The following is a 10,560-nucleotide window of genomic DNA, read 5'->3' on the forward strand; positions in this document are numbered from 1 at the left end:
ATTTCCGAAATTCTGATCGGAAATTGCATTTCCGCATCGGAATGCGGAAATCGGTAATGCAAGTAATCGCGGAAATTCCACCCGACTTTAATATCGATTTTCTCAAAAACTATAAAGTCTTTTTGAAAACTTTTTTTGGTGTTTCTAGGACTTAAGGGGGCTTTGCTATTAACCGCTAAAGTCGGCGGATTTTTACTGTAATCAGGGGCGTATCTACTGGGGTGCAGCCATGGCACGTGCCCTGGGCGCCCTCCCCCCTTCTAACAGTGGGGCGCAGTGCAGCAGAATGTGTTCATTAGTACTAGCAGCGTGCATGAAGGTCGCGCTGCGTAGCTACCGCCGCCTCTCCACTACAGCTTCACTCTTCACGTCAGCTTCCGGGATGGATGACACATCAACTTCACAGTCTTTGCTGTAAAGTTTGTTACAGCCGCGGTGCTCTGCTCAATGTAGCAGCCGTTCGGGATAAGCGGACAAAGAAGAGTTGTCGGAGCCTCTGTAGGTGTGTGTGTGTGTGTGCACTGGGCTGCTGGCTCTCTTTTCAAACTTGTGACACTGTCTGACATGACTGACCCAGACGAGCTAGCAACAGGGGGGCTGGTGCTCGGAGAGGTAGTAGCTGAAACGGACACTCTGCTCAGTGAGTCACTGCACAGTTATGACTCACTCATGCACTGCGGGTGTCCTGTCCTGCCGCCTGCGACACTATTGTCCCTCACTGCCTTTCTTATATTAGCCTGGCCCTGGGGCTATCTCTGCGGGGGTAGGAGAAGGGGGTGGGCTGTTACCTCTCTCTCTATCTACTGGAGACTGACAGCTATCAGTGAGGGGGGGAGGGGAGGGAGAGGAGGCAGCTCTCACTACATATATTGGGGGAACATCTACCATTACACTAATGGGGGGGGGGGGGGGGAAATCTCTTACTGTCTGCATTGGTGTGTGTGTGTGTCTGTGGGGGGGTGGATTTATCACTACCTATACTGAGTAGGGGTACAGTGGTACCTCTAGTTGCCTATATTAGTATTTTATTTTGTGAGTAGGGCATTTCTCACTATCCTGGGGTAAACATGGGGGGGGGATCACTACCTATACTGAGGGGGACATACCTTTTACTGCCTCATATTACTGCTAAAGTAAACCTGAAGTGAGAAGTATATGGAGGCTACCTTGTTTATTTCCTTTTAAGCAGTTCACATTGCCTGGCTGTGCTGCTGATACTCCGCCTCAATACTTTCAGCCATATACCATGACAAGCATGCAGCAGATTGGGTATTTTTTACATTATTGTCAAATCTGACACTATTAGGTGCATGCTTGTATCTGCTGTGTTTCTCAGACACTACTGCAGCCAAATAGATCAGCATGGCTGCCAGGTAACTGGTATTGTTTAACCGGAAATAAATATAAAGAGGCTGCCATATTTATCACTTCAGGTTCTTTTTAATTTTTGTATATAGGCTGCATTTGATTACTTATTTCATCTTGAGGCACCTGGCTATTATTTAAGCAGCTGCTGTTTATTTAGGCAGTGAGGTGGCATACTGGATAGCGCTGTCACCTTGCAGCACTGAGTCCCTGGTTCAAATCCCCGCCAGGGCACTATCTGTACAGATTTTGTCTATTCTCCCTGCGTCTGCATGGATTTCCTCCCACATCTCAAAAGCATACAGAGAAATTAATTCGCTTCCCCCTAAAAATTGGCCGTGAACTATGATACATATACTACATGATATAGACATAGGACTTTGGTATGGATTAGATTGTGAGCGCTGAGGGACAGTTAGTGTCAAAACAATAATCTCTGTACAGTGCTGTGGAAGGTGGCAGCGCTATATAAATACTATAATAATATTGTATATTGAGGCAGCTGACTACTTTATTTTATCTGGAGTTGTGTAACTATTTGATTATTTTTTTCTGGCTGCTTGTGACTGCTTAATATTTTTATCAGGGATGAGGGTATGTGACTACTGAAATCTTTTACCTTGGGACACATGGCTACTTTTTTTTTATATATATTAACCTGGATGCATATGACTACTTGATTCTTTTATCTGGGGAGACATCTGACTACTTAATTCTTTAATCTCGAGGAACATGGCTACTTAATTCTAGTACCTGGGGAATATGGCTACTTAATTCTAGTACCTGGGGAATATGGCTACTTAATTTATGTATCTGAAGGGCATTGTGGCTATTAATTTCTAGTATCTCTGTGTGCATGTGTGTCCTGAGTGCGTGAAGGGATTGCCCTGCCAAGCAAGGTTGAGCCCAATCTACACGTCACAATTCCACGTGCGATCGATAGTATTTGATTGGATCGAATTCAATTGGATCGATTAAATCCAACATGTTCGATCGGGTCTCGATAGATGGTGTGATTGAATCGAACCAATTGAATTCGATCCAATTGAATTTGAACGAACGCACGTGGAATTGTAACGTGTAGATGGGCCTTTAGGCAGGATGATGTTGATTGGGGTTCGGTTGATGGGGGGGGGCGCAATGTTATTTTTTGCCATGGGCGCCATCTTACCTAGATACGCCACTGACTGTAATGTAAAATGCAGAAAGTCTGCATCTGCCTATTTTCTGCATTTACATTACAGTAAAAATCCGCCGACTTTAGCGGTTAATAGCAAAGCCCCCGTAAGTCCTAGAAACACCAAATTTTCAGGGTTTATTAAACAGAATCTTCTGAACAAGATGCAAAAAAATAGTTTTCAAAGAGACCTTATAGTTTTTGAGAAAATCGATGTTAAAGTCGGGCGGAATTTCCGCGATTTCCGGCGGAAATTCCGCATTGGAATGCGGAAATTGGTAGCAAAAAGCGGAATCGGTAATTGGTGCATGACGGAATGCGGATTTACCGCGGAATCGGAAATTGGCATTCCGACCATCCCTAAAGGAGCTGTGCTGTGGGCCCTGATGCAAGGTTTACATTGGCCAACCCCCTCCCCCCCCAGCGCTCTATACATAACAATTGATACGGTGCACCAAAACCTGCCAAAGATAACTACTGTGTCAGAAGCGCAAGGAAGGGGCGGGGAACAGTTTGTTAATGATTACTACTAATAAAAACATCTAAGAAGTGATTATTAGCAGCATAGGACCAATAGAGAGCTAATACTGTTGTTGAGTGTGGCCTCTGGCCCAAGGGCCCCGATGCGGTCGCTACCTCTACACCCCCTATTGCTACGCCACTGGCTGGCGCCCGCTAAGGAGGGAGCCCCAGAAGAGCAGCTGCCAGCTGAGATGCGTGATGGACACAGAGACTTCAAGGACCTGGAGGAAGCCCCAGGTAAGTAATCAGCATTTATTACTTTTCTCTCATGTAACTTTTAAAAAGTGTGCTAGCAGTGTGACCCAGCCCTAAAAGAGCCCATTAACCACCCTGGCGTTCTATTAAGATCGCCAGGGCAGCTGCATGAGGGTTTTTTTTAAATTAAAAAAAAACTATTTCATGCAGCCAACTGAAAGTTGGCTGCATGAAAGCCCACTAGATGGCGCTCCGGAGGCGTTCTTCTGATCGCCTCCGGCGGCCAAAATTAACACGGAAGGCCGCAATGAGCGGCCCTCCGTGTTTTGTTTACTACGTCGCCATGGCGACGAGCGGAGTGACGTCATGGACGTCAGCCGACGTCCTGACGTCTGCCGCCTCCGATCCAGCCCTTAGCGCTGGCCGGAACTATTTGTTCCGGCTGCGCAGGGCTCAGGCGGCTGGGGGGACCCTCTTTCGCCGCTGCTCGCGGCGGATCGCCGCAGAGCGGCGGCGATCGGGCAGCACACGCGGCTGGCAAAGTGCCGGCTGCGTGTGCTGCTCTTTATTTGATCAAAATCGGCCCAGCAGGGCCTGAGCGGCACCCTCTGGCGGTAATGGACGAGCTGAGCTCGTCCATACCGCTAAGGTGGTTAATGGTACAATTTTTAGTGAACGATCTTATTTTCAATCAGAGTATTAAAATCGTATTGAATGAAAACAGAGGAACTTGTGGGTCCAATCGATCCTGAAGAATTGTATTGGTCAATTTGCACAACAAGATTTTTTTTTTCATACATATGATCAATAATAGGTTAGACATGATTGCAAATTGGATTCTTTAAAGGACCACTATCACAAAAATTGTAAAAATGTAAAATACACGTAAACACATACACAACTTAGAAGTTATCAGATTAATCTAATGAATTGAGGTGAGATGAGTTGAAAAATAAGAATGACAAGATAATTTGTGAGATACGTTTTGTGAATAAACAACATAATGTACAGCACTTATCACCAGTGGTGCTCATCCGAATTCCGGATATCTGGGAAACCCGGATATCCGACCATTTTTCAGCTATCCGATCCAGATCCCAGATTTCTGTAGAAATCCGGATAGCTATCTGCGGATATTTGGGTGCATAACGTGGATATCCGCGGATATCCGGATCCGAAATACTGTAACTAAGGAGATGACGTCCTGGAGCCAATCAGAGGGCTCCCAGCAGAAGCCCTAGCAACCAATCACAAAGGGGAACCATGGCCAGCCCCACCTGACCTCATTGAGCCAGAGGGCTCCCAGCCTAAGCCCTGGCACCTAATCACAGAAAGGAACACTGGCCAGCCCCCCCCCCCCCCCTTCCCATATAATGAGGGCTGCCATGTTGAGACATATTGTCCCTTGCTTGTGAATGCTCACTGAGAGACATGCTTCAGTGCTGCTGGCCTAGCAAGGGCTGTACACAGTTATAAACCTAAAGATGTTCAGTGATTAACCCCTTCACTATCACTACACTATTGTTATATTGTTCATTAGCTTGATTTCATAGTGTGACAGTCAGAGTGGTTGCTCCAGCGCTGCTGCAGCTGCTATGTGTTTGTGTGTGTGCTGTGCACAGACCAGTTGCTGCCTGCTGGCCAGCTATTAGCCTTAGCTAGCTACAGTAAGGTTAGGGATTAGGGGATAGGATTACTGTGTTATTGTGTAGTTAGTACTGTAGTACTGCAGTCAGTGCTAGTAGTTGTTAGAGTAGTAGTACTACTACAGAACTGCTGTGCTGTGAACAGTGCCAAGGTGACAGTTAGTGTGCACTAGTGTCTTCTCCTCTGCTGTCTGACTGTCACTCGGCACTTGCCATGTGACAAGTGCCAATTGCCACGTCCAGCATGCTCCTGGCACACGTTACACCTGCTGCATTGCCCTGCTCCCTGTGCAGCTCCCACCGCCAGGGTGCCACAGGCCACTTATACCACCTATATTTAACCCAAAACACAATTGCTGTGTAATTTTTTGGAGGTGTCTTGGCTGAAAACTGTGATGTCCCAGTTGTGCGGTTGGACTTTGGACACAATGCGGGCTGCACGACTGCTGTCTGGAACTTAGGCCTGATGTTAATTGACAGACTTTTTTTTTTTGGGGGGGGGGGGGGATTTTAAGTCCCCACATCATCAATTAGTGTTCCCCTTTAAAAAATAATGATGCTACATGCCTCATCTACCCTAAACAACGTTTTTAAAGCAATTTAAAGGCCACTTCCGGTTTTTCTATCCGGATATCCAGGATACTAGGGTCGGATATCCGATTCGGATTGGAAATTTTTTAAATCGGATATCCGGATCAATACAGATTTTGAAAAGGGGTATCCGAGCACCCCTGCTTATCACACCCATGTTATACAGACTGTAGCATTTTGAATTCTATAAAAGAATATACTGTAAATGAATAGTCTGAAATAGCCCTGCCCCAAACACCTTTCCCAGAATGATATCTCCGCTTACCAAATACAAAGGGATTAATATTCACATTATTTTTCCATTCTTTCTGGTAAGAGCATTGGTGGTAGACATGGAAGATGCTGGCAGAAGAACAAGCATACAAACATTGCAAGGAATCAAACCCCATCCTGCCAGGCAGGAGTGCCAATCACCAATGTTTTTTGCTTTTTTTTTTTTTTTTGTCCTTCCATCTGGACTGGTTGAAAAGCAAAACCTAACGGAATGTCTGAGAATCAGACTTTCTGATAGGAAAAGAAAAACCACTCAATGCTACTTACAAGTAATTAAAGATACTCTGAAGCAGAAAAAAATGATGATATAATGGATTGGTTGTGTAGTACAGCTAAGAAAGCATTAGGAGCAGAAACATAAGTCTAATATATTCGTTTCCAGTGCAGAAAGAGCTAAAGAAAACCTGTACTGAAAAAAAAGTTCCCCTGGGGGGTACTCACCTCAGTAGGGGGAAGCCTCTGGACCCTATCGAGGCTTCCCCCTTCCTCCTGTGTCCCACGGCGGTCTCGCTGCTGCCCCCGGAACGCAGAGGTGACAATTTGTCACACTGTGCAATATTTACCTTTTCTGGCTTCAGCCGGGGCGCTGTTGCGGCTCTTCCCACGGAGATAGGCGAAAATAGACGATCTCCGTCGGGTCCGCTCTGCTGCGCAGGCACCTTGCGCCTGCGCAGTAGAGCGGCCCGACAGAGATCGGCTATTTTCGCCTATCTCCGTGCAGAGAGTGGATACTGCGCCTGCGCTGGAGCCACGGAGGTAAATATTTACATCGCCGATGCACCAGGAGGTTTTTCGCTGCCGCCATGGGACCGAGGAGGATGGGGGAAGCCTCAATAGGATCTGGAGGCTTCCCCCACCCGAGGTGAGTACCCCCCAGGGGAGGTTTTTTCGTTACAGATTTTCTTTAAGAAACTCCAGTTGTTATCTATGCAAAAAGCCATTGAGCTCTGCGACTTTGAAAGTCGTAGAGAGCTCTGACTTCTGATTAGGTTATCTCAGCAGTATTGTGGTTTTCTTTTTGCAGAAAACAGTTCAGGACAGGTCAAAAGTTCACTGCCTGTTATGCAAAAACATTTAGAATGCTGAATAATGTGTAAACTGCAAGTATTAGAGAATGATGCAATGTTATAAAAAAAAAGCTGTATAACTGAAAATAAAAATATGAGAATATTTTTTTTGCTACCAATGTTCTAGTAATTACCCCTACTACACAACCAATTCATGATGATATAATTTTTTTTCGCTTCAGTGTCTCTTTAAAGGACTGGGGTTATATGGAGGCTGCCATGTTTATTTCCTCTCCGATGTCTAACACTTACTTCTCCTCTCCACACCTAACGCTAACCTTTCCCTCTCCACTCCTAACACTAACCTCTCCCTCTCCAGTCCTAACACCACTCTCTCCTTCTCCACTCTTAACACTAACCTCTCCCTCTCCAGTCCTAACACCACGCTCTCCTTCTCCACTCTTAACACTAACCTCTCCCTCTCCAGTTCTAACACTAACCTTCCCAATGTACATTGAATCTGGTGGAAAAAATACTAAAGAACAAAAAGGAAAACATAAGTTCACATGTTTACACTTTTATAGGTTGGCCGCCCAGTCTTCCCTCTGTAGAAGATGACCCAACACTGGAACCATACTGACATCACAAACATCTCACTCTTCACTTTTCCCTCACTCATGCGGAGCTTCATGGAGCCATCACCTGTGTTCATAAAATGCAATTTTACTGCATAACCCCTAATACATTGACAAGTTTCTCTTCACAACTATCATTTATATTTTGATTTTCACATTGCATCTACCAACATACTACTTTCAGAAGAAGTAAAATAAAAGGAGGGGGGGGGGGGCGGTGGAGAGAGATCTGCGTCAGCTTTCAGGGTCACTTTTATTACAGTTCATCATATCACAGAGTCCTTTGGTTAATCATATTGGCCAAAAATTTGCTTCAATCATGCCTGTTATATGGCATCTGGTGTTATGCCAACTGTTAATTCTGGCTCATGTGATCCCAAGTTTTGGGCTGAAGAATGTCCAGTGGCCCAGATAAGTTAGATTGGATAGAGCCTCACACTGGATCAAATTTAGAACAGAATCTGGTTGTGTTTCCGGCTTTTGTTATGGTGCTGTAGCTACCCAGTTCTGTTGAATATTTTTGGCCAAAAGCCTGTAAGCCTGCCACCACGCTAAAGTAGACTCTTATTGGGCAGGTCGTACTCTACACTATCACTAAGCCACAGGTGAGGGAGCGGGGGTTCGATCCCCCTCCCCACTGCTCCCTCTTCCTGGCTGCTACCCCCTCCAGCTCGGTGGCCCCACCTCCCACAGCCAGACAGGCGCCCCCCCCCCCCTCCCCCCTCAAGGGAGAGTGATAGGAGGGATCATCATGGCAAGCCAATGTCTTCCTGTCTGAAAATGTTACTTTAGCCATATAAGAGAAAGAAAAGAGGTATGTGGACCCAGCATGAGCATATCTCTGTACTTACCTAAAGGTGGCCATACATGGTACAATTTTTCAATTAGATAATTTAGTTCGATCATTCCGTTAGATCGAATATAAAGATTTTTCCAGCATGTCCGATCATTTTTCCCGAAAAAAAACGGGATAATCGTTCGAATTTCTTGATCGAAAAAAAAATTATTTTCAACTTTCATTCAATTCGATCATTTAGATCGAATAAACGGTAAAATAGAACGTTTTTTATTGTACCGTGTATGGCCACCATTAGGAAGCTTTGTCTTGGTTCAGGTGTACTTTAATAATGCACACATGGTTATGGAATCACGTAGGCTAGGTCCACACTTCACCACATTCCCAAAGTGGATGGTGACAGTGGATTCTATGTAAGATGTGCTGTGTCCATCCACTGCTGTCTGTCAGGTCAGGTATACTTTTAGGGCTGGTTCACATTGGGTTAAAACCGTACCGTTAAGCAGAGCGTAAGAGCGTATCTGTAAATGGATGCAATGCAATTCAAATGGGAAAGTTCACATTGGTATTTTAAAACGGATCCGCTTTCTACATTCCACTAAACTGATCAGATGTTCCCGACCTGTACCATTTTTAAAGAACTGACACGGTCCTGAAGGATTGACGTATGCAATGTATCTTAATGGAAATCGGACAATACTGATCAGACTGGCTTGAAAACGTACCTGTATCATACAAAAAGATAATTGATTGCCTTCATTTATTATAGCGGAACATATTATAGTGGAACGGAACATATGTAAAACGTACGTAAACGTGTCAATGGATCAGTCGTAATGGAAAACAGATCAGTTTCTGATGGATACGGTTTAGATCAGGTACAGTGTGAACCCAGCCTAAGGGTGCTACAGGGGTGTAGGATGAAGGGTTTGGATTTCTTAATTTGTCACTGTCCAAGCTATAGAAAATTTCCCTCCCTTTTAGGGATGGTTAATGAGTTGCAAATAATTCATGTAGTTCATACAGGCTTATGCAAATTTTTGCATCTTGAAAATGGAACTGTTTGGCTTAATTTGATTTGCCTATTTTCAAGCTACATACATTTACATAAAAAATTTGCAGAATCCTGCCTCAGTTTAGAATTATTTACAGTTAGCCCTTCGCACACTCGCATGCAAACGTTCAAACAAATGCATTCACGGATTCACTCATCCAGGCACCACTGTTATCCCTACAGCTACGTTTAAAGGGGTTCTGTGGGGCTTCCTGAGGAGAAAAACTGCCACTTACCTGGGGCTTCTATCAGCCCCCTGCAGCGGTAATGTCCCACACCGTCCTGCTCCCATCCGCCGTTCCCCGCAGCCAGCACTGGGCTATTATTCGTCTGTCACAGACGAATAATGCGCGTTGCCGCGCCTCCGCTCGCGTCATCTGAGGCTTACTGCGCAGGCGCAGTACAACGGAGCCTTGTACTGCGCTTGCGCAGTAAGCTTCCGATGACGCAGGCGGAAGCGAGCGGGTGCGCGGCCACTGTAGCGTAGCCGCAGTTGGATCCCATGCCGCGCTAGACCAGGGCCGGTGGCGGAGAACGGCAGATGTGAGGACGCCGCCGTGGGACATTACCGCTGCAGGGGGCTGATAGACGCCCAAGGTAAGTGTCTGTTTTCCTCCTCAGAAACCCCTAACAGAACTCCTTTAAAGCCGGGGTCTTAGTTTACAGAAGAATGCATTCTCTTGCTTAGTCACCTACACTGCGCAGAAGTACCCAGGTAATCGTAGGTGTCCTAACTCTGGCCCTGTAACATGCATAGTGCAGACATGCAAACATTCATCCTGACGTCCTCTCCTGGGACAGATAGTGCATCTTACCAATCACACAAGGGAGCTAACGTAATGTATACATGCGCACCATGCACATACATCAGCATAAGCTGTGTGCATGCTGACAAAAAACACAAACAGGGGAAGGAATTTAGGTGTCCTAACTAGAGGCGATGTGCCTGAATATGTGTTTTTTTTCTTGTTACTGACCCTTGTGGCCAGGGTTTAAAACCAGTGCACACCGCTTATGCTGGTGTATGTGCATGGTGCACATGGATACATTACGTTAGCTCCCTTGTGCATGCTTTACCTCAATCAACTCAGTTTAATACCTTGCAGTAGGCTGAGCCGACCGATTCAGACCATAATCCATTGCACTTGACCGAACCTTCTAATTCAGACCATAATGAATTGTATTGGCCGATCCTTCAAAAGGCGCCCTTAAACGGTACAATTTTTTCATCAGATGTGATCTTTCGACATGATTTGAACGATCATAACTAATTGGAAGGCAATTATCGATTGTTCCCAT

Source organism: Hyperolius riggenbachi, unplaced genomic scaffold (assembly GCF_040937935.1).
Source record: "Hyperolius riggenbachi isolate aHypRig1 unplaced genomic scaffold, aHypRig1.pri scaffold_208, whole genome shotgun sequence".
NCBI lineage: Eukaryota > Metazoa > Chordata > Amphibia > Anura > Hyperoliidae > Hyperolius > Hyperolius riggenbachi.